Source organism: Geotrypetes seraphini, chromosome 6 (genome assembly GCF_902459505.1).
Source record: "Geotrypetes seraphini chromosome 6, aGeoSer1.1, whole genome shotgun sequence".
NCBI lineage: Eukaryota > Metazoa > Chordata > Amphibia > Gymnophiona > Dermophiidae > Geotrypetes > Geotrypetes seraphini.
In genome coordinates, this window is record NC_047089.1 from 203,091,266 (window position 1) to 203,115,000 (window position 23,735).

The 23,735-nt window shown below is 42.2% G+C and overlaps 1 protein-coding gene across 2 annotated transcripts in view; it reads right to left on the bottom strand.

Moving 5' to 3' along the window:
- LRRTM4 (leucine rich repeat transmembrane neuronal 4) overlaps positions 1-23,735 on the bottom strand; it is a 718,417-nt gene that overhangs the window by 501,674 nt on the left and 193,008 nt on the right. The window lies entirely within an intron of this gene.

Here is a 23,735-nt window from a genome sequence, read left to right on the forward strand (position 1 = left end):
CATTCTATAGCTGAGTGCTTAATTCCTAGATATGCCCATCAACGTCCATTGATGCAGTTCACAAACAACTATTGCCCAATTCCATATCCCCAAAAAGTACCTCATATCACCAGTATCACAGGCTGCTTCAGGGGAGAAAAAAAATAATATCAAGTCCGTGCAGTAACAATTCCAATATGGAGAGATTGCATTAAAAAAAAAGATGCTGCATAACTTCTGGGGCAATAGTTCATGAAAAAAGATCATTCTTTATCCCCCTCCCCTTTTATCAAGCTGTGCTATAGGTTTTTAGCGCGGGCCATCAAGGTAAGTGCTCCGACACTCAAGGGGCATGTGATGAAGCTAATAAATAGTAGATTTAAAACAAACCGAAGAACATATTTCTTCACTTTGCAATTCATTGCCAGAGAATGTGGTAAAAGCAGTTAGCTTAACAGGGTATATAAAAGGCTTGGATAATTTCTTAAAGCAAAAATCCAAAAGCCATTATTAAGATGGCTTGGGGGAATCCATTGCTTATTTCTAGGATAAGCATCATAAAATCTGTTTTACTTCTTGGGCTCTTGCCAGGTATTTGTGAGCTGAGATTTGCCACTATTGAAATAGGATACTGGGTTTGATGGACCTTTTTCTCTGTCCCAGTATGACAACTCTTCTATTCTTAAATTACCCATACTTATCGCTGAGCTGAAGAAGAAGGATTACCTTTAAAAGCTAATCTAACCATGCTCTAGTTTAGGGGTGTCCAACCTTTTGGCTTCCCTGGGCCGCATTGGCCAAAAAAAATGTTTCTGGGGCCGCGCAAACGCTGCAGCAAGACAGAGGAGGGAGCTGACAAGATGGTAAACACCTAGGGGCAGCAGAGGAAAGCACTGCATCGCCCTCGACTGGGGCCACACAAAATCCTTCACGGGGCCGCAGGTTGGACACCCCTTCTCTACTTAGTCCAATAAAAAAGTATCACTTGGATTCTGTTTGTTCTGTTTTATTTCTACATATTATCTTTAAGCATGGACTAACATTCCTGGCACAGCATTTCTCTCATAACACCCCAAAAATTCCTCCCTCGCAATTGCCTCTGCAGCACAAAAACTACCTTGTAATGGCCCCAACAACCCATAAACTATCCTATCCCTAAAACTACCCTTTGCAACTGCCACATAACCCCACATACTCCCTCCACACTCCTAAATTATTCCCTGCAACTGCCACACTGCCACCAAACTGGCCAATACCCTAAAACTGCAACCTCCAAACTGCCTCACTCAAATAAATTACTCTAACTCTCCATCACCCCATAAACAGCCCCGTCCATAAATCTACCCCATGAACTATACCGCCACCAACAAACTGCCCTATCTCAAGTTTCAAGTTTATTATTTCTCTTGATTAATCGCTTAATCAAATTCTAGGCGATGAACATTTTAAAATACATTAAATGAGAGACAAACAATACAAACTTAAATAATAACATCGGGTAATTAATTAATACATATTCTCATTACATAAGGTAAGATAGGGTTGTGAAATACAATTGATTAAAGAAAAGCAAAACAAGGAAAAGCACAATAGGGAAACATATAACGCTAAAACGTAGAATAATAGAATCACTGGCCTTAAAATTATTGAATTAAATATTAAAAGCATCGTTAAAAAGAAATGTTTTTAGATTACTTTTAAATTTTCCTAAATCTAACCCCCTGTGTCTGCGTTATCATCCTACAAACTACCCCATTCCTACAATAACCTGGCACAACACCCCCAAACAACAAATCATAGATATAAAACTTACTGTCTGAGAGGCTTTAGCATGGTACGGCTATAGGCAGCAGAGAGCTCCTCCAATTGCTGCTATGGCTCAGACTACAGAAGAGAGAATTGCTACAGAAAGTTCACAGTTTCAGAGAAATACTTTTGTCCGGCAGAGCTTGGGGACCACCTGCCAGGCAAGGTGTTTGAGCCAAAAGTGAAGGTGCCCATGCCCCTCCATTCCCTCTGTCTCCAGCCTATCTTGTAGGTTTTCTCTGTGGACATCAGAGGATACTTCTGTGCATCCCAGAAGATACCTCTCACTGGGGACTCTAAATATTAGGTCAAATTGCATTGCATCCACTCACAGATAACAAATCCATTGCTGATCATGGAGGGTAGAAGCTGGGAGCCTTGTTACAGAAATATCTGAGCTGGGTCTAGCTCCTCCATTCCATGAAGTTAATAGATGGCAGCTCTTGAGAGCTAAGCAGATAAAATGGATGTAGTTTAGCCCAGAGACCTCTGTATAAAATACACTTGCCTCTTATTTAAACAATATTAACATAAAACCTCTCACAAACTAAGCAATGCCATCAGACACTCTGCTACTAAGAGTTAGAGCTCCTGACTTCCTTTATTTTCTGCAAAATTTTCCCAACCTGGCACTCCAAGAAAAACCAATTGAAGAGATGGCAGCCAGTACAACAGTAAGAATTAAATATGGTGTCTAAGTGATGGGAAAGCAAAATCTCAAGAAGCACTTTTCTAAATTAGCTTGGTGGCATGCTCTATCTGTCAAATTTTTAAGGCAGTATTAATTCATACAATAAGGATTGTTTTTCAACAACAAAGACTCTCAATAACACTTATTCTGTCTCAATTGGTGCATATTCCTTGTATTAACAAAGGTGGAAAGAAGAGAAAATGAGAGCTGGCATGGTTAAAAAGTGAAGTAAAAGAGTCTATTAGAGCCAAAAAAAAAAAAAAGAATCATTTGAAGAATGGAAAAAGGATCCAAATAAAGGAAATAAGAAGAGCCATAAGCACTGGTAAATTAGATGCAAAGCATTGATAAAGAAAGCTAAGAAGACTATGGGATCCTTTTACGAAGGTATGCTAGCGATTTTAATGCATGCAGGCCAAAAATCTACCACCTGCTCAATTTAGCGCACGCTATTCCGCGCGTTAAGGCCCTAGCGCACCTTCGTAAAAGGAGCCCCTGGAAGAGAAACTTGCCAAAGAGGCAAAAACTTTTAGTAACAATTTTTTTTAGGTACATCAGAATAGAAAACTTGAGAGGGAATCCGTGGGACTGTTGGAGGATCAAGGAGCAAAAAGGGCACTCAGGGTGGATAAGGCCTTAGCAGAGAGACTGAATCAATTCTTTGGTTTAATTTTTATGGAAGAAGATGTAAGAGATCTACCTGAACCATTAATGGTTTTCAGAAGTGATGATGCGGAGGAATTGAAAGAAATCTAGGTGAATTTGGAAGACTTACTAAGTCAAACTGACAAGATAAAAAGTGATTAATCACCTGGAACGGATGATATACATCCCAGGGTACTAAAATAACTCAAACATGAAATTGATGGCTTGCTGTTAGTGATCTGTGACCTGTCAGTAAAATTGTCTGTAGTATCTGAAGATTGGAGGTAACCAATGTTACACCAATTTTTAAAAAGGGTTCTAGGGGGAGATCTGAAAAATTACAGACTGGTAAGTCTAATTTCAGTGCCAGCAAAATAGTGGAAAAAATGATAAAAAATAAAATTGTGAAACATGTAGACAAACATGATTTAATGGGACAGAGTCAGCATGGGTTCAACCGAGGGAGATCTTGCGTCACCAATTTGTTTGATTTCTTTCAAGGTGTGACTAAATATGTGGATAAAGGTGAGCTGGTTGATATAGTATATCTAGATTTTCAGAAAGCTTCTCAATGGAGGAGGATAACTAGTAGAGTGCTGTAGGGATCTGTACTGGGACTGGTTCAATTTATTTATAAATAATCTGGAAATTGGAACAACAACTCAGGTGATTAAATTTGCAGATGACACTAAATTGTTCAAAGTTGTTAAAAAGCATGCAGACAGTAAAAAAAATGCAGACCTTAGGAAATTGGAAGACTAGATGTCCAAATTGGAGATGATATTTAATGTGGACAAATGCAAAATGATACACATTGGAAAGAATAACCCAAATCATAGTTACCAATGCTAAGGTCCACCTTAGGGTTCGGTGCCCAAGAAAAAGATCTGGATGTCATTATATACAATACACTGAAACCTTCCTCCCAATGTGTGGTGACAGCCAAACAAGCATACAAGGTGTTAGCAGTACTAAAAAAGGGATGGTTAACAAGACTGAGTGTTATAATGCCTTGTATTGCTCCTTGTTACGACTTCACCTTGAGTATTGCATTCAATCCTTGTTGCCTTATCTCAAAAAAGATATAGCAGAACTAGAAAAGGTTCAAAGATGAACAGCCAGGATGAAAAAGGGGATGGGATTCCTCTCGTATGAGGAAAGACTAAAGAGGTTAAGGTTCTTTAACTTGGAAAAGATATAGCTGAGAGGAGATATGATTGAAGTCTACAAAATCCTGTGTTGTTTGGAACGGGTACAAATGGATCAAATTTTTACTCTGTCAAAATTTACAAAGACTAGGGGACACCCAATGAAGTTACAGGGAAATACTTTTAGAGTCAATAAGAGGAAATATTTTTCCACTCAGAGAACAGTTAAGCTCTGGAATGTGTTGGCAGAGGTTGTGGTAAGAGCAGTTAATATAGTTGATTTAAAAAAAGGTTTGGACAATTTCCTGGAGGAAAAGTCCATAGTCCATAGTCATTGAGATAGACATGGGGAAGCCACTGCTTGTTCTGGATTGGTAGCATGGAATATTGCTATTATCTGGGTTTTTGACAGTTACTAGAGATCTGAATTGGCTACCATGAATACAGGGCTAGATGGACCATTGGCTATTCTTTATCTATATATATATAAAATCGGAGGTATGTATGTGTGTATGTGTGTGTGTATGTGTGTAAGTGCCGTGATCACGCAAAAACGGCTTGACCGATTTGAACGAAACTTGGTATGCAGATCCCTCACTACCTGGGATGATATGTTCTGGGGGTCTCGCGGTCCACCTGCACACGTGGGCGGAGCTACAAACAGAAAATCATATTTCACCCATTCAAGTCAATGGAAAAAATGTAAAAAGCTGTGGGACCGATTTGAACGAAACTTGATATGCAGATCCCTCACTACCTGGGGTGATATGTTCTGGGGGTCTCGCGGCCCACCTGAACATGTGGGCGGAGCTACAAACAGAAAATCAGATTTCACCCATTCATGTCAATGGAAAAAATGTAAAAAGCTGCCATTCTCACAGTAATTCCAACTACCTGGGGTGATATGTTCTGGGGGTCTCGCAGCCCACCTGCACACGTGGGCGGAGCTACAAACAGAAAATCAGATTTCACCCATTCATGTCAATGGAAAAAATGTAAAAAGCTGCCATTCTCACAGTAATTCCAACTACCTGGGGTGATATGTCCTGGGGGTCTCGCGGCCCACCTGCACACGTGGGCGGAGCTACAAACAGAACATCAGATTTCATCCATTCATGTCAATGGAAAAAATGTAAACAGCTGCCATTCTCACAGTAAATCTAAAACGGCTTGACCGATTTGAACGAAACTTGGTATGCAGATCCCTCACTAACTGGGGTGATATGTTCTGGGGGTCTCTTCACCCAAGAACATATCACCCCAGTTAGTGAGGGATCTGCATACCAAGTTTCGTTCAAATCGGTCAAGCCGTTTTAGATTTACTGTGAGAATGGCAGCTGTTTACATTTTTTCCATTGACATGAATGGATGAAATCTGATGTTCTGTTTGTAGCTCCGCCCACGTGTGCAGGTGGGCCGCGAGACCCCCAGGACATATCACCCCAGGTAGTTGGAATTACTGTGAGAATGGCAGCTTTTTACATTTTTTCCATTGACATGAATTTATATGTTCTTGCTTCTGGAGGTGAAACTAAAAATGTTGTTTATAATCAAGTTTTGTGTTAGTTGTATTGTATTCATTTTGTCAAATATTTCACATTATAATTTGAATATTGTACTTTTTATAAAGCTGTAAAAAAATAATTTCATTCACCACTATAAAGTATCTTTATTTGAATCCATTTACAGTGTTATTGCTATAATTAAATACCCGTGCAACGCCGGGGCATCAGCTAGTATTCTTATATGTGTCCAATGTTAGGAAGTTCTTTGTTTAAATGTCTTTATCCTTCTGTTTTGCATATTCTTCCATTCTAGAGAGTATCCTCAGGTAGCCAGAATGTCTCCTGTTAGGCAGTTCTAATAGCGCTAGCTATTATTACATGTGTAGCATATATTATGCAATTATGTAGCTATCTATGTAGCTATCTATGATGATTATGAGCTCTCATTATGAGTTAAATCTCTGCTTAATATTAGGGTGACTCAGTACTAAGTTGCAAGCTATTAAAACAAGTGATTTTTAATAACAAATTCTAAGGATACATCAGTCTATATCTTGTAAGAACAAAATACCAATCAACAATATTTGTTTTAGTGTAGCCAAAGCAAGAAAATCTGATCCTGAAGCTGTGTATGCAAATGCATGTTATATATATATATATATATATATATATATATATATATATATATATTTATTTTTTTTTTTAATGCCTATGTGTACTATACACTGACATGACAGAGACATTTTGTACAAGTAAATATTAAATGACAGTGCCTTGAAGTTTTTGGCAGTGAAGGTTAACACCATGCTCTACCCCACCCTGTTAGAAGTAGTTTTCCTTTTACTTTATAATTCAGCTAGACTTAAAAGACTTTTGCATAATACATAGGATTGGCCTTTGACCTTAAACTTTCAGGATCAGTACAGATTCACTTTCAGGTACCATTCATTGCTTTGATACTTGCTTCATCAGCAATGTAAGGGGTGCCTGGAATGACTGGATCATTCAATGGTGACCTTTGGCCTCCTTTCCTGTCAGAAGGCTAGTTCTGCAAACACCTTTCTTTTTTAGTGACTTGAAAGATGCTTCCTCAATGTCACCCTTTTCAAGATGCCTCTTTGATTTCCAGGCGGTATACTCCATCACCACCCATTTCCCAGCCCTATTTCGAATTTATGGAACTTGCATTTTTTAGAACGTATCTGAATGTTTTCATGTGCGCTTTTACAGGTATTCTATTAATTAAATCAGCTATCTCTGCGATATGAAAATAATAGGGTAGATATTTAAAAGGATTTAACCAGGTTGAAAGATTCCTAACTTCCTGCCCAATTAAATCTCTCTAGTTTGCTCTATCACTGGTATTCTATGGTGCTTTACCAGAAACTGCTGGCTGAATATCAGCACAGATTGCTGTGGCGCTATTTGGTTAGTGTTGAGGTTGTCCAGGGGCGGAGTCAGAGCATAGCTGGAACTTCTGGTTAGCAGTGATTTTCAGTCTGATATTTGATTAAATACCCAGATAAAGTTAGGTCAGCAGAAAAGTTATACTAACTTTAACCCAGTATTTATCAGACACTAGTTCCAGCTAACTTCCAGCGGCTCCTGGAGACCAGGATATTCAATGTAGGTGCTTGAATTAGATTTGGCATTGAATATTTGGGTCATTCGTAGCCTGTGACCACCTCTGCAATTGCTGTCCACCAAAGGCTCATTATTATTATTTTTTTTTTCTAAATCGTCCAACTGTACGTCCAGCCGTCTGATCATCCAGACCGCTAAGTTGTCCATCTTTATACCCCATTTTCATCCAACAATTTGTCCAAGTCAAACACGCCTAGAAAAAGACCTTTTGGATGTGGGACGGGCCAGAAATGTAAGGAACTGGACATCCAGACATGGCAACAGAGTAGTGGGGCACCTTACAGGGCACTGCTGTGAACTTCACAAAAAGGGTGCCACATAAACATCTCACAACAGCTCCCTTATAGGTCATGGTAAGCCCCCCAAAAGACCCCTAGAATCTATCTACCCCCACCTATCTACCACCCCAATAGCCCTTATGGCTGCAGGAGTCACTTATATAGCAGTACAAAAGGGTTTGGGGGGCCAGTTTTTAGACTTTTTCTGTTTTAATTATGAGCCCCTTAGGCTCCACTAAGTGTGATTCTCTAAAGGACTTAGGGACAGAGGGCTAGATGCACTAAACACAGTCGCTAAGACCGTGCGAGTCTCTGTTGGCCGATTTTTTGGTGATTGTGAAGCAGCGATCGATGTTCCAACAAGTTTCCATGCAAATAATTTGCATAGAAGTTTGCTGTAATTCCGTCCTACCAGTCGCTCTGAGAGTGACTTCCACACATAATAAGAGCCAGTTTGGGGAAGCCTGAACGGTTAAATGACAGGAGAAGCCCCAAAGCTGCCTCCTGCCACACAGCTTTGGGGGCTTTTTTAAAAAAAAATGGAACAGATGTTGTACATGTGTTACACAAGCATAATATCTGTCCCTTTTAAAAAATAAAAAAGAACCCTCCCCACAGATAATGGTCTTCCCCCTCCCCTTCTCCCCCCCCCCCCCCCCGCTGATGCTCCCCCCCCTGGCAAATGACCCCTGGTATAAAGAAGTATTAAGTACTGGGACATAGAGAGTTTTAATCCCTTCACTATGTAAGACAGTGGTCTCAAACTCAAACCCTTTGCAGGGCCACATTTTGGATTTGTAGGTACTTGGAGGGCCGCAGAAAAAATAGTTAATGTCTTATGAATTTTGTATGAGGTAAATCTCTTTATAGTTTATAAATCTTTCCTTTTGCCTAAGTCTTAATAATAATATTGTCATTTATAGCTAAAGAGACATATGATCAAGAAACTTTTATTTTACTTTTGTGATTATGATAAACATACCAAGGGCCTCAAAATAGTACCTTGCGGGCCACATGTGGCCCCCGGGCCGCGAGTTTGAGACCACTGGTGTAAGACCACTGATTCAACTCAGATTGCTTAATATTATTGGTGTTTGAGGCAAATGTTTTGTGTTTAATTTGGTGTTCAGCTGTTTTTCTGCTGGAGTTCATTCCTGCAGTCTTTTCTGATTAATAATCTGCTGAGCCCTTAACCAATATATACCATTGTATGGAGTTTGGAAAATCTGAAACTATTTTTGGGAAGCTAAATGTTCTGAGAACTGAAGGTCTAAAACTTTAAGAACAATCTCTTGTCTTGGAATTCTGAGAGGTTCTGTGGTGCAGAGCTATTTCCAGTTAATATTCCAGATATACTGGCAGCCTCTGTGGGACTGTGAGATAATTACTGAGGAGTTTCATTATTTCTGAATCAAAAATACTTGGATATGCTGATAAAGGAGAGGTTGCTCAGATATTGTGTGAATGTGTGTGTTGAAACTCTGTGAGCTGATTTTATATCAGAAGCATTTGGGGGGGTTTTCTTTGAGGCTCAGCTTAGGGATAAAAGAATTATCTGTTCTTTTGGAAATGTAGTTAGAAATACATGGCCTTAGCCTAAGAAGACACTGACTTTAGCCTACGTTCATCCAGGGAGTGTATGGTTTTGTTTCCTTTCATTTGTTTACAGATAGGATAGTAGCAAACATTCGGATCTTCAGATTAGCTGTTGGTTTAGATAGGTGGCAGGAAAACAACTCAGCAGTACACAATGCAAGAAAGCGGTGATACTGGTAAAAACACTTAACCAGCTATGAAGCACAGCATAATGGTAGAACTGACTTATATGATCTTATTTATGTGGCTACCTTGACCAGTTAAATGCTGACTATTGACATGTAACTGCCGACTCTACCACTGGAATAACTCCCAAATAGCTGATTTTGCTTTAAATGCTAACTGGTCATGATGTGTGGCTATTTTTATGACAAAAAAACCCCCAAAACATTAACATTCAGAAGAAAAATATACAAAACGAGACACTGGAATGTAGGAAGGGCCAGCATTTTAGTAGATTGTCCACAGAGACATCCCAGCAGAGTAGTGGGGCACATAAAGGAGCACTGTAGTGAACTTCACATAAAAAGGTCCAGATACATATCTCATCATAACCATAACCCCTTTATACTGCATGGCAAGCCCTTCAAAATGCATCCAAATCCTACTGGATTCAACTGTATAACACCAATATCCCTTATGCCTGCAGATGTTACCTATTTGTAAGTGCAGTGGAATTTGTGTGGGTTTTGGAAGGTTTATATATTCCACCATAAGTGTACTAGTTAGAATGGGATATGGGCCTGAATCCAATCTCTATGGTTGATTATACTATCATTAAGCTACTCCAAGAACCTGCTTCCTGCTGTACCAGGATTGGTCATAACATCTGAAGCTATCATATAAGCAGGTATGTACTGTTTCATTCACATCTTTGAAGGGTGGAAGGGGATCAGTGACTACTGGGGGAGTATGAGTAGGCCATGTTTGCATCCTTCCAGTGGTCATCTGGTTAGTTTAATTATCTTTTGGGCACTTATTCATTATTAAAATAAGTCTAACTCCAAATATCCAAATTGTGCCTTGGAAATATTCATAAATGCTTGCTAAGAAAAATGTCCAGGACATAAGTCTGTCCTAGTCCCACCCACACCACACCATGTCCCCCCTTGAGATTTAGACAAACTACTAATCAACAGCATAACTAGCATTCAATAGCGTACCACACCGCAGGTTACTGAGCAAGATGAGATCTATGGGATTGGGCGACACATTGACGAAATGGATAGGAAACTGGCTTGGAGGTAGGCTTCAGAGGGTAGTGGTAAACGGCACCCCCTCCGAAATGACGGAGGTAATCAGTGGAGTGCCTCAGGGCTCCGTCCTGGGCCCGATCCTGTTCAACATCTATATAAGAGACTTGGCAGAAGGGCTCCGAGGTAAAATAACATTATTCGCCGATGACGCCAAACTAAGCAATGTAGTGGGCAAAAGCACATTAGACAGAAATTCAATGCCCGACAACATGATGCACGACCTACAATTCTGGTCTAGGTCCTGGCAACTCAGCTTCAATGCCAAAAAATGTAAAGTCATGCACCTGAGCAGTCAAAATCCATGCAAGACTTATATCCTAAATGCGAGATCCTAACAAAAACTGAAGCAGAACGAGATTTAGGGATGATCGTCAGTGAAGACATGAAGACTGCCAATCAAGTGGAGCAAGCTTCCTCCAAGGCAAGGCAAATCATAGGTTGTATACGCAGGAGTTTCGTCAGTCGTAAACCTAAAGTCATTATGCCATTGCATGGATCCATGGTGAGACCTCACCTGGAGTACTGTATGCAATTCTGGAGGCTGCATTACCGTAAGGATGTGCTGAGACTAGAGTCGGTTCAGAGAATGGCCATCAGGATGGTCTCAGGACTCAAGGACCTCACGTATGAGGAGCGGCTGGAGAAGTTGCAGGTCTACTCGCTCGAGGAACGCAGAGAGAGGGAAGACATGATCGAGACGTTCAAGTATCTCACAGGCCGCATAGAGGTCAAGGAAGATATCTTCTTTTTCAAGGGTCCCACAGCAACAAGGGGGCATCCGTGGAAAATCAGGGGCGGGAAACTGCACGGTGACACCAGGAAGTTCTTTTTCACTGAAAGAGTGGTTGATCGCTGGAATACTCTTCCACTTCAGGTCATTGAGGCCAGCAGCATGCCTGATTTTAAGGCCAAATGGGATAGACATGTGGGATCTATTCACAGTGATAGGTAGGGGAGGGTCATTGGGGTGGGCAGACTGGATGGGCCATGGCCCTTATCTGCCGTCTATTTCTATGTTTCTATCCATCTAGAAAATAGATCTTGAAAATAGTGAATTGGAAAAGTTTTGCAAGAAAAACATCCATCTGTCCCTTTATGCCACTTTTTGGATATTTTTATCTTTTGAAAATGAGGCCCCTAAATCATTTGATTGAGTCATCTCTTGGTAGGTCTCAAATGATGGGGCTTTAGCCTTATCAGAATTTATATCAAGCAGTATATCATTTCCAGAAAAAAAAGCTTCCAGTTCCTCCTCTAAAATGTATCAATTCAGAGAATCTGTTCCTCACACAGATGTTCTCCAGACACTCTGGTTCTCATATCAAAATTACTTGGCATGCAGAATGAAATGTAAATAGCCTTCGCTGATTACTTCTCTTTTCACGTAGGAAGGTAGTGGATGATATGGATGTGCTGTCATTTTGAAATGACATGAAAGCTTCAATATTAGTAATAAGGGGACAATTTTAAAAGCCATTTCTATAGGTCTGGTTTGCGTGTGAAAACACAGGACACTGTACTTACAGGGAAATACCCTGATAACTGCTACAGTCATCTGGATATTTAACTTAGCCACAACTCTACTGGGATATTCAGGGGGAAGTTATCAGCATGAGCTACTATTAAGATGAGTTATTTTATTATCACAAGTCATGCTATTGTAGCATAAGAAAATAAGAATGGCAATAGTGAGTCAAATCAATGGTCCATCTAGCCCAGAATCCTGTTTCCACAGTAGCCAATCCAGGACATAAGTACCTGGCAGAATCCCAAATGGTAGCAATCTCAAAGTGTAATAAGATTCCAAAATCCTAAATAGTAGCAACATTTCATGCTACCAATCCCAGAGTGTGTAGTGGCTTCACTATGTCTGTGTCAATAGCAGACTGTGGCAAAGGCAGAGCAGACTTTCCAGGAGAGAGTCCAGAAAGATAGCCAGGACTCACTTTCCACATAACAAAATAAGTTTATTTAAACAGCAGCCTGGATCTGTTTCTGCACAATTTTCAGGAACAAAAAATAATTTTCTGTTACAAAATAATAAAGTAAGTTCTCTGTTACAAATCAAGTGAAGAGAGCCTGGGTTAGCAGTTGCTTCCGCTTCAACCACAGGGTTAGTAAAATTCAATGTACAACTGGGACAGTCTCTAGTCAGACTTAGAAATAAAAATCCATGAATCCAATATTTAAAGTCTTACCTTAGCCAGGCTTAATACTGAACCTGGTTGCAGCCTCCTCAGAACCCCATGTTCTCCCTCCCTCGTTCTAATTCTAGCTCTGCCTTTTATTTTCTTCAGAATTGGTTTTTGATCTCCTTCTCTTCTCCTCCTCCTCCTTCCTATGGAAGAGGTTACCTTGTGAGGAAGTATCCATCAGGTGAAGAGGCAGTGTTCTATACACTCCTTGCATACCCTCCCCTTAAGTTTAACCAATGAATCTAAACAGATCCCCAAAATGTTCATCTCCTTTTTCACTTCTATCTGAGTGACTAATACCTCAAGACAGTTTACCATATTGGTCTCTGCATTATCATGATCTCGGTCTTATTAACATTTAATTGTAAATCATGGTTTAACATCCTTCCATGCATCTCCCTAAAGCATAGGTTCAATCTAATGTCAATGCCTTTTTTTTGTTCATTTATATGGAAAAAAAATAGAATATCATCAGCATATATTCTTTATTGAATATACAGTTTCTGAAAAGCCTGTCCCAAAGTCGACATATAGATGTTAAACAATAGCGGACAATGCTGGCCCCTTCTCTGTAGGGTTATATACTATGGGCTCCTTTTACTAAGGTGCGCTAGCATTTTTACCACATGTAGGAAATTACCGCGTGCTACACCACGCGCTATGCTTCTAGAACTAAAGCCAGCTCAATGCTGGCGTTAAGGTCTAGCACATACGACAATGTGGCTTGTGCTATTCCGCACGTTAAAGCCATAATGCAGCTTAGTAAAAGGAGCCCTATGTCTTCTAATAATGTGAAAATTATGATAGAAGAAAAATATTCATGACCCATTTATGAGTTTACCATAAGATTTACATCATCAGCTTCCTTATAAAAGACTGAGAAGGATTAAGAAGATTTACGAGTGTATTTATATAGAATATGGACATTAATTCCATGAGTCTGCTACAAAGAGTAATGAAATCAGCCCTCCTATAAATAGATTAATAAGTTTTAAAATATTTATTAAGGGGTTTTAAAAGAAGAAAAATTCTAACTTTATATATATTGTAACCGGCAGTAGAGCCTAGCCATGGGACTCCTTACTGCCCCTAGTGGTTACAGCAAAACTCGCACCAGCATGTGACCCAGTAGGGAGTCACCCTGCAGACACTGTATTAATGAGTAATTTAAACAAAAAAACAAAAATCAGAACCAATGCACATAGCTCCAAGGTTGGTTCTTCAAAGGAAAATTTAATTATCAGAATGGCAAAGTGCAACACAAATACTGCAACTTGCAGAACACAATACAAAAATATCCAAAAGGAAAACCCTGGTTGCTTTCAGGATTTTCTCCTCATCAAAGTCAGTATTGAGCTCTGTGAATCTACTCTCAACAGAGCACCTTACAATAAGGCTTCCAAAAGCCTGCTGTTAGCAGGTTTCTCAAAAATGCAGTTCTCCTGCTTTAATGTCTCAAAACGCTCAGTCTCAGCACAAGCCTCCAGCTTATTTTATAGCACTGCTGGGTTCAGGGGAGTGTCTCAGGTTTGCCTTGCCAAAAGCACTAAACAAGCTTTCAAAAATCCCTCCCGGTTTTTAGCAAACCTCTCCCCACAAAACACTCCCAGCTTCTTAAACCAACTGTGCTGAGAATCAGAACAGTGCAGTATCAAAACCTCATAGTTCAGTCACTGTAACTGGCTGAATAAATCAAAGACTCAGCCCAAAAATAGCAAACAGAAAAAAAAACTCACAGCTTGCAGTTCAGTCCTTGAAAAGGGTTGCCAAGCCTACTTCCATCGGCTCAGGAGCCATTTCCAAGCCCTCAGGGACCAGCTCTCCTTGCAACTCCAGTTGCATTTCCTCATCTGCTTCCAACAGCTCTGAAGTGGATCCAGCCTCTTCCACTTCCATGGGGTCACAGGTATTACCCCTGCTGGTCCTGGGAAGCTCCTCTTTAGGGAGAGACCTGAGCTTCCTTCCTAACCTGCCCAGTAGCTTGCTAACCTCTATTGGCTTTTCAAAAAGGGAGCCACAACCTGCTCTAGCTGAGCTTGCTCTCCCTTGGGCTTCTCTCTGGCTCCCCTGGTGGACATTAGGGAAACAGCCTTCCTGACTATTCCTGGAAGGAGGTTTAAAACCCCTGTCCCTAACCCCGCTGTGTGCATGGTAGTGAATGTGCGGGGCTTCCTCTTCCCCCCATTCTGGATCAGTGGCATTCTCCAGCGGGTCAGTTTGGTACTAGGAGCTAGCCCTGGCAATTCCCTTTCTGGGCTTCTCGGTACCCTTTCTTCCAGCTTTCCCCGGGACCTTGAGAGGCACAGCGCCTGGCTGGTCACTATATATATATATATAAATTTATAATGGTATTAAATGAGGGGGAGGTGGTATAGCCTATGATTGAAACTGCGAGTGAGCTGCTATTCAATCACACAATAATGCAGTCACACTAATTCTGAGGCTACTTCTCCACCTGTAGTATAAAATAGAGATAGAATAATCTAGATCAGGGGTGTCCAACCTTTTGGCTTCCCTGGGCCGCATTGGCCAAAAAAAATGTTTCTAGGGCTGCGCAAATGCTGCAGCAAGACAGAGGAGGGAGCCGGCAAGATGGTAAACACATGGGGGCATCAGAGGAAAACACTGCATCACCCTCGACCGGGGCTGCACAAAATACTTCACGGGGCCGCAGGTTGGACACCCCTAGTCTAGATAGTTATATATGGGGGGATGATATAGTATATTAGTTTTGTTTCAATGAAATTATACTTATAGTACTCTTCTCTTAATCATCATTCTCTCCAAGATATTTTTTCCACCTTTCACACAAAATTATCTTCCCATTAAATATGAGGTAAACCAATCAAGTACCATCCCCAATTTTGACAGCACTGCACTGACAGATTAAGGGCTCCTTTTACTAAGGTGTGCTAGCTTTTTAATCACACACTAACCATGTGCTAAATGAAAAATACTAATGCAAGCACTATAGAGGCGTTAGCATTTAGCGCATGTGGTATTGTAGCGTGCGGTGAAACAGCTAGCTCACCTTAGTAAAGAAGCCCTAACTGTATTGAAAGCCCCAGATACATCAAGGGAAATCATAGAATATAAATGATGAACATCCAAACCCTCCTTCAACATGTCTAGCACTGATAGCAACAATAACTTGACAATATGGGGCTCATAATCAAAAGAGAAAAACATCCAAAAACCAGCCTAAGTCGGAACTTGGATGAACATTTCTCAAAAACGTCCAAGCGCCGAAAATAAAAACGGGTTTTGGACCTATTTCTAAACGACCTAGGCTTTCATAGTGCCGCTCAACGTCCAAAGCTAAACGGGGTGTTTTGGGAGGCGTGTCAAGGGCGGGACGTGGGCTGGCTTAGACTTAGTCGTACAGCATGTATAACTATACAGCCCAGGATCGACGGAACTTGGACGTTGTGACTTAGACCTTGTAAAACATGGTCTAAGTCACCTAAAGTCACCAGATAAGCACTGCAAACACATAACACAGACCCCCACACACTACCCCAGTGATCACCAATCCCCCATCCCCATAAAAATGTTATTCACAACTTTAAATTTCAGCCTCCAGACCATCATCACCTGGCCGCCTGGCATAGGAAAGCCTAGTCGTCCAGCCCAGAGGCAGCTTAAGTAGTCTTGGGGGTGGGTTAAGGAACCCATAGAGAAGAGGACCCATGCCCATAAGCCCCTGTAATCACTGCATTGATACTTAAACATGTGCACTGCCCTATACACTCCCAAACCCTTTTTTACTGGCATATAAGTGGCTCCTGCAGCCATAAGGGCTATTGGGGTGGTAGATAAGTGGGTCTAGGGGATTCTGGAGGTGTTTGGGGGGCTTACCATGACCTATAAGGAGGAGAAGCCATGGCACCCTTTTTGTGAAGTTACATCAGTGCCCTGTAAGGTACCCCACTATTTAGGTGGCATGTCTGGGTGTTCAATCCATCACTTTGCAGGCCCCTCCCACATCCAACAGGGCTTGTTTAGGCGTTTTGGACTTGGATGGAAAGTTAGACGGAAATGTGGTATAAAGATGGACGATTTAGCGACTTGGATGATCAGATCGGCAGGACGTATAATTAGACGATTTTCGAAAGTAAAAAAAAGTTGGACGTCTCTTTCGAAAATGTGTCTTAGGCTCTTTTTAACTTTGGACGACTTGCGAGATGGACGTAAACGGACTTAGACGTCCCTTTCGATTATGTCCCTCCATGTGCTTTACAAAAGCCCAACTTGAAAGGATCTAAGCATCCAAAATTTTGCATACACTCTTTCAATTGTTGTAAAACTAGCTTTTCAATCACTTTCCCAAAAAAGAGGACAATTAAAATAGGCCTACAGCTAGTCATCTGTTCAATATCTAATCCATTCTTTTTCAATATAGGAGATACTGTAGTTTCCTTACATAGTTCTGGAAAAATTCCTTCAGTTAAAGATTTATTAACTCCAGATGTCACAAATGGGACAAATGAATAAGCAGAATAATACATGCATGACTACTAATAGTAAAAGAAGACTTGATTGAAACAGAGACAGGATTAAAACAGTGAGAATGATTCAAAGGGCAAAAGAGGGTCTTGGACAGAGATCAAGTACAGGCTATGGTAAGGGTTCTCAACCCAGTGCTCAGGACATAAGAACATAAGAATAGCCTTACAAGAGAGCAAAACGGAGCAAAGCTTGTCTCGTCCAGGGGAAGCTCAATAGGACAAGAAGGTGCGATATAACAATACATCAAGTGCCGACAACCTTCCACCGTTTTCAACTTAAATATCTCCAAAAAGGACCAACCACCGCAATCAACACCACACACACAGTGACATCCACTCCCTGCAAAAGAACATGCAGACCCCCAGACATACCACAACCCCCCCACCCCCAACCCTAAGGTACCAATGAAAGTGAGGTTCAGCGTAGAACTAATGGCTGGCCAAAGAGAAGAAGAAAAAGGAGAAGGGAAAGAAAAAGAAGAGAGAAGAGAGGACGGAGGTGCAAGTACACTCCCCACTCCCTCACAACCATTCAGGATGACACCAACTCCCACAAGCTGACGTACTTCTGCTTAGCCAGATGTAAAGACCCGGTATATGACCGAATCTCAAACTGGGCCAACTCCCGAAGTCTACTCCTCCAATGAGGCACCGGAGGAGAATCTTCTGACATCCAGTAAGTCAAGATCAGTTTCTTAACAAGAAGGATAACGTTATAAAAAGAAACAACACTGGGGAATATGAGACTCTGGCTGGGTTTGGTTGGGGGGTTGAAGTTGTTGTTCTTGATGTCTATATCTTATATATGGACGTTTTTATATTTCTCATGTAGACTTTGTATTGTATTTGGTTGTGACCTTTTTCACTTTCAATAAAAATATGTTAAAAAAAAAAAAAAAGAATAGCCTTGCTGAATCAGACTAATGGTCCATCTATCCCAGTAGCCCGTCCTCATGGTCACTAGTACCTGGCAAAACCCCAAAAAGTAGCAACATTTCAATGCTACCGACCCAAGTAGCCCATCTTCACTGTGGTCAATCCAGGTTATTAGTACCTGGCAAAAATCCAAATAGTAGCAACATTCCCTGATTCCCTGCCAATCACGTTTTTGGGATATTACATGAGTGAGATTTGCAAATAATGGATGGTGTGCATGCAGATTTATCTCATGCATATGTATCCTGAAAGTCTGTCTGGCTAAGTGTGTCCCAAGGTCTATGCTGTGAATCACTGGTGGCACATTAGGGCAAGTGCCACTGGGGGATCCAAGAGCTTCCATGACAGTTCTTACATAATGCTTAGAAATCCTCAGAAGTATGACCTCTATGGGGATCATTTTGTAATCTATTTTCCACATGTAAAACATGGTTTATACCCTGAAAGGAGCTCTTATAAAATTGTACAGCCAAATAAGCATGTTTAAGTGTACATTCCAACAGGAACACTTGCTTGGCAAAGACTATTAGGGAGCTCCAGGTCTAATACTCCCCTTTTGGTGTTTTGAAACCCCTGATGCAGTCCTTATGAGGATGAAACATAGTCCACATTGGGTATTGTTAAAATAAAAGAAATTCACTACTTATTCCTAGGATAAGTAGCATTAAATCTGTTTACTCCTTGGGATTTAGCTAGGTACTTGGGACCTGGGTTGGCCTGTTGGAAACAGGATTATCCATGCTTGATGGACCTTCGGTCTGTCCTAGTATAGCAATTCTTATATTCTTCTATATTTTAGACTTGGATCTGCTCCTGACTGCACTTGCTTTATTGCAGATCTGCATAGCCTATTCTATCTGAAGTTGCTCAAATGCAGTGGCGTACCTAGGGGGGGGCGGGGGGGGCGGGCCGCCCCGGGTACCAGCCCTAAGGGGGTGTTCCCGGCCTTGCCGTTCAGTCCCCCGCCACCCCCGAAGGACCGCTCGCCCCACTGACCTTCCTGCACCTCCTGTGAAGCAGCCCGCAGCAGGATCGCGAAGTCAGCGTCAGCATCCCTGCGCTGCTTCCTTCGCCGCGAACCCGCCCCTCCTCTGACGTCAGAGGAGGGGCGGGACCGTGGCGCAGGAAGCAGCGCAGGGATCGCTGACGCTGACTTCGCGATCCTGCTGCGGCTGTTCATAGGTGGTGCGGGGAGGCCAGGGGGGCGAGCGGTCCTTCGGGGTGGGTCGGGGCATCAGGCCTTCAGGGTGGGGCGGGCGGGCAGGCAAGCAGGCTTTCAAGGGGGAGGGGGGTGACAGGCAGGCAGGCAGGCCTTCAAGGGGGGACAGGCCTTCGGGGGGGGGTGCAGACCTTCAAGGGGTGCAGGCCTTCAAGGGGGGCAGGCAGGCCTTCAGGGGGGTGCAGGCCTTCGGGGGGGGTGTAGGCCTTTGGGGGGGTGCAGACCTTCAAGGGGGGTGCAGGCCTTCAAGGGGGGGAACAGGCCTTCAAGGGGGGAAAGGCAGGCAGGCCTTCAAGGGGGGGACAGGCCTACAAGGGGGGGGGGACAGGCCTACAAGGGGGGGGGGCAGGCCTACAAGGGGGGGACAGGCCTACAAGGGGGTGGGACAGGCCTTCAAGGGGGGGACAGGCCTTCGGGGGGGTGCAGACCTTCAAGGGAGTGCAGGCTTTCGGGGGGGGGGTGCAGTCCTTCAAGGGGGTGCAGGCCTTCAAGGGGGGGAAAGGCAGGCAGGCAGGCCTTCAAGGGGGGGACAGGCCTTCGGTGGGGTGCAGACCTTCAAGGGAGTGCAGGCCTTCGGGGGGGGGGCAGTCCTTCAAGGGGGTGCAGGCCTTCAAGGGGGGGAAAGGCAGGCAGGCAGGCCTTCAAGGGGGGGACAGGCCTACAAGGGGGGGAGAAGCTACAAGGGGGTGGTACAAGCCTTCAAGTGGGGGACAGGCCTTCGGGGGGGGGTGCAGACCTTCAAGGGGGGACAGGCCTTCAAGGGGGAAAAGGCAGGCAGGCAGGCCTTCAAGGGGGGACAGGCCTACAAGGGGGGGGAGAAGCTACAAGGGGGTGGGACAGGCCTTCAAGTGGGGGACAGGCCTTCGGGGGGTGCAGACCTTCAAGGGGGGGACAGGCCTACAAGGGGAAGGGACAGGCCTTCAAGGGGGGTGCAGGCCTTCAAGGTGGGACAGGCAGACCTTTAAGGGGGGACAGGCCTTTGGGGGGGGACCATGATTTAGAAGTACACGGAGGGAAGGGGGTGTTCAAAGAGACATGCATATGCCAAACTTTGGGGGGGGGAAGAAATAATGGGTCTGAAAATAGAGGAGAGGGAGAGAGATGATGGACCATGGGATTTAGGGAGGGAAGGAACAGAAAGGGAGAGAAATTGGACACAAGGGATGGTGTGGAGGAGGGATAGAGATACTGGATAGGAGGGTAATTAGGAAAAGAAACGGAGAGATGGTGGACTCTGGGATGGTGGGGAAGGAGGGAGAGATGCCGGATGAAAGGGTATTTAAGAAAAGGTGGATCTGTGGAGGGAGATGAAAAAAAAGGAAAGATACCAGACTTCCTGGGAAGGGAAGGGAAATGGAAAGGGAGGACAGAGTTGGCAGATGGATGGTTAGCATGCAGAAAGAAGGAGACCCTGGCAAGCAAGTTATCAGAAGAAAACCAGAGCCTTGGACTAACAAGATTTGAAATATAACCAGACAACAAAAGGTAGAAAAATTAATTTTATTTTCTGTTTTGTGATTATAACATGTCAGATTTGAAATGTGTATCCTGCCAGAGCTGGCGTTGGACTGCAAACGTGAGCTAGGATTTAACAGAAAGAGGAAAAGTCCTTTTTGTTTCTTTATTTTATTTACACCACAGCGCCAGTGTGGTTAGGAGAAGCCAAAGGGGGTGAAAAAGCTATAAAACCCACCAGGAGTTTTGAAAAAAATCACCCAACTGGGCAGGAAAATCGAATTGAAAAACCAATTCAATAGGGCTGAATCGAATCAAAATTTTTTTTTCCTGTATCTGGCAGCATTAGTTTGCGCTACTGTCTTAGACTTTAGGACCTGGGATTGGGGAGAGATGGCATCCTCAGTACTTTATAATGCAAGTGAAACGAGGATTTGGTCAGACTTTTGAAGGGTCTGCAGAAAAAAAATATTGTATAGGCCGGGGACATGAGACAGCAGGAAATGGGAACTTTTCTTCCTTCTATTTTTGTGAATGGAAAGGCTGAGGATGTCAGAGAGGTCAGTTAAAATATGTGCTTTATAAGAAAATATAATAATGTGTTTTATAAAGTTTATAGCATAGCTGGCCTACCCAGTGAGGTGTTCCTAGTGGTGATGGTGGCAGCGTGTCAATGTGTTGAGAGGAAGAGGTGGTCTGGGAAATTCTGCTGAGCAAACTCTGGGCCCATTTCCACCCCCCAGTTAGTCCACTCCACTCAACTGATTCACACACTGAGTGGGTCTTTGGGTGTTGTTTTGGGATCTCTTCCAGTGGTTTATCTCCTTCTGGTCCAAGGAAGGAAACTTTGTTATCCTTAGCATTGACCTACAGAATATGTTTGTAACAGCGCTGCTTGTGTGGCATTAGGCTATGTAGTGATCGAAAGAAAAAAACAGACCTTTGCACATTTTTGCACTATATGGTGGGTGTATGAGGAGATTCACATTTCCTGCACAGCTAAGTCCATGTGAAGTTACCTTGTGCTGTATTTGACATCTAGCAAGGTCTCTGTTTGAAAGGAAAGATCTAAACTTAAAAATGAAGTGGCCAGAAGTTATGGTAAAAGCAGATAGTGTAGCTGATTTTAAGAAAGATTTGGACAAATTCCTGGAGGAAAAGTCCATAATCTGTTATTAAGACATGGGGGAAGTGTCTGCTTGCCCTGGATCGGTAGCATGGAATGTTGCTACTCTTTGGGTTTTGACCAGGTATTAGTGTCCTGGATTGGCTACCATGAGAATGGACTACTGGGCATGATGGACCATTGGTCTGACCCAGTTAGGCTATTCTTATGTTATGTTCTCATCTGTAGGGGCCTTTGTTTTCACTTCTTATTTTAATGTATTTTTTTTCTGGGAACTTATCAGTGTTTTTTATAATGGGAACAAAAATGGAAGAGAATTAATGTGTGTGGAATGGGGGGTAACTAATTTCTTCAGCTAAATAATTCAATCCACTTCAAACAGACATAGGAGAACTTGTGCACCATTCACACACCCTCCAACCAAAAACGTCAAAAGAAAAAAACTGTTCGACAACCTACTAGCCATTCGAGCTGCAACACTCGACCCCCAACTCTACAACCAATTGACATCGACCACAGACTGCAAAACCTTCAAAAAGAAATAAAAACCCTTCTATTCAAAAAACACATAAAACCGAACTAACACAATCAGAACTGTCCCAAGCATCACCTGCAACTACTCCATATGTACTTCTAATGTCATGACAATTTAGACATAATTTATGTTATGTTATGTTTGGAATAATGGTTACATATATGAGGTTCAATAAAAGAAAATTTTCACTGCCTGTTTCTATTCTGACCATTTATTCCATTTCATGGTTATTGCAAAAAAAAAAAAAAAAAAAAAAATTTTTACATGGGGGGGGGGTGTGTCAAAAAATGATGGGCCCCGGGTGCCACATACCCTAGGTACGCCACTGCTCAAATGTAAAAATATTTTGAAGCAAAATATTTGTAAACAGAAGCAAAGTATTCATTGGATGGAAACAGGACAGTAATATCTTCAATTAATTTTGTATGCGGACTCAGTCTAGAACCCTTAGAGAACAATGAACTAAAGTGAAATAATCTGAGTTACTAATGGAGTTTAATTATCTCACATGAACAACTGGCTCCTGAAAAGCAATCAATCTGAGGGGAATTCCTTATGTTAAAGTTAGTGTATTAACAGTGACATTAATGTAAACAAAACAAAAAAATTGCAATGCCTTCTCAAGAATCAGGTTTCTTATTGAAAACATTCAGTGGTAAAATCTACGTTTTCACAATATTATATTATGTATTTATCACATTAAAAATCGATTTGTAAAATTATGCAATTTATCGCCTATTTTGTTTAGAGTTCACGCTGATATTTACAATGCTTAAATAATACATGTTAAAAACACACATATGGCAATGATACAGTGGAAGACTATCCTAGTTGTTAGAGCAACAGGCAAAGAACAAAGAAGTCTGGGAACAAATCTCACTGATACTCCTTGTGATCATGGGAAAATCACTGAGAGGTAGATTAAAGAGACGGGATGATGCATGCTAAGCCCAAATTTTATGACAGTGCGTAGTTCTGTGCAGAACCATTTTAAAGCCTGGTTTAAATACTTTAACCTAACTCTTAGTATTCTATAACCTAAATGCCTAACTCCTAGACATCAAACAAAAAGGAAACCAAACTGGGAGCAAGAGGTATGCTCAATCACTCCTGCTCCAAGGCCTACCTGTCAAAAATGGTAGGCCTTTCCCTCTCTGGTGCCAGTCAAGGCCTTAGACTCCTCCCTCTTGTAACCCAGGATATAGAAGGAGGA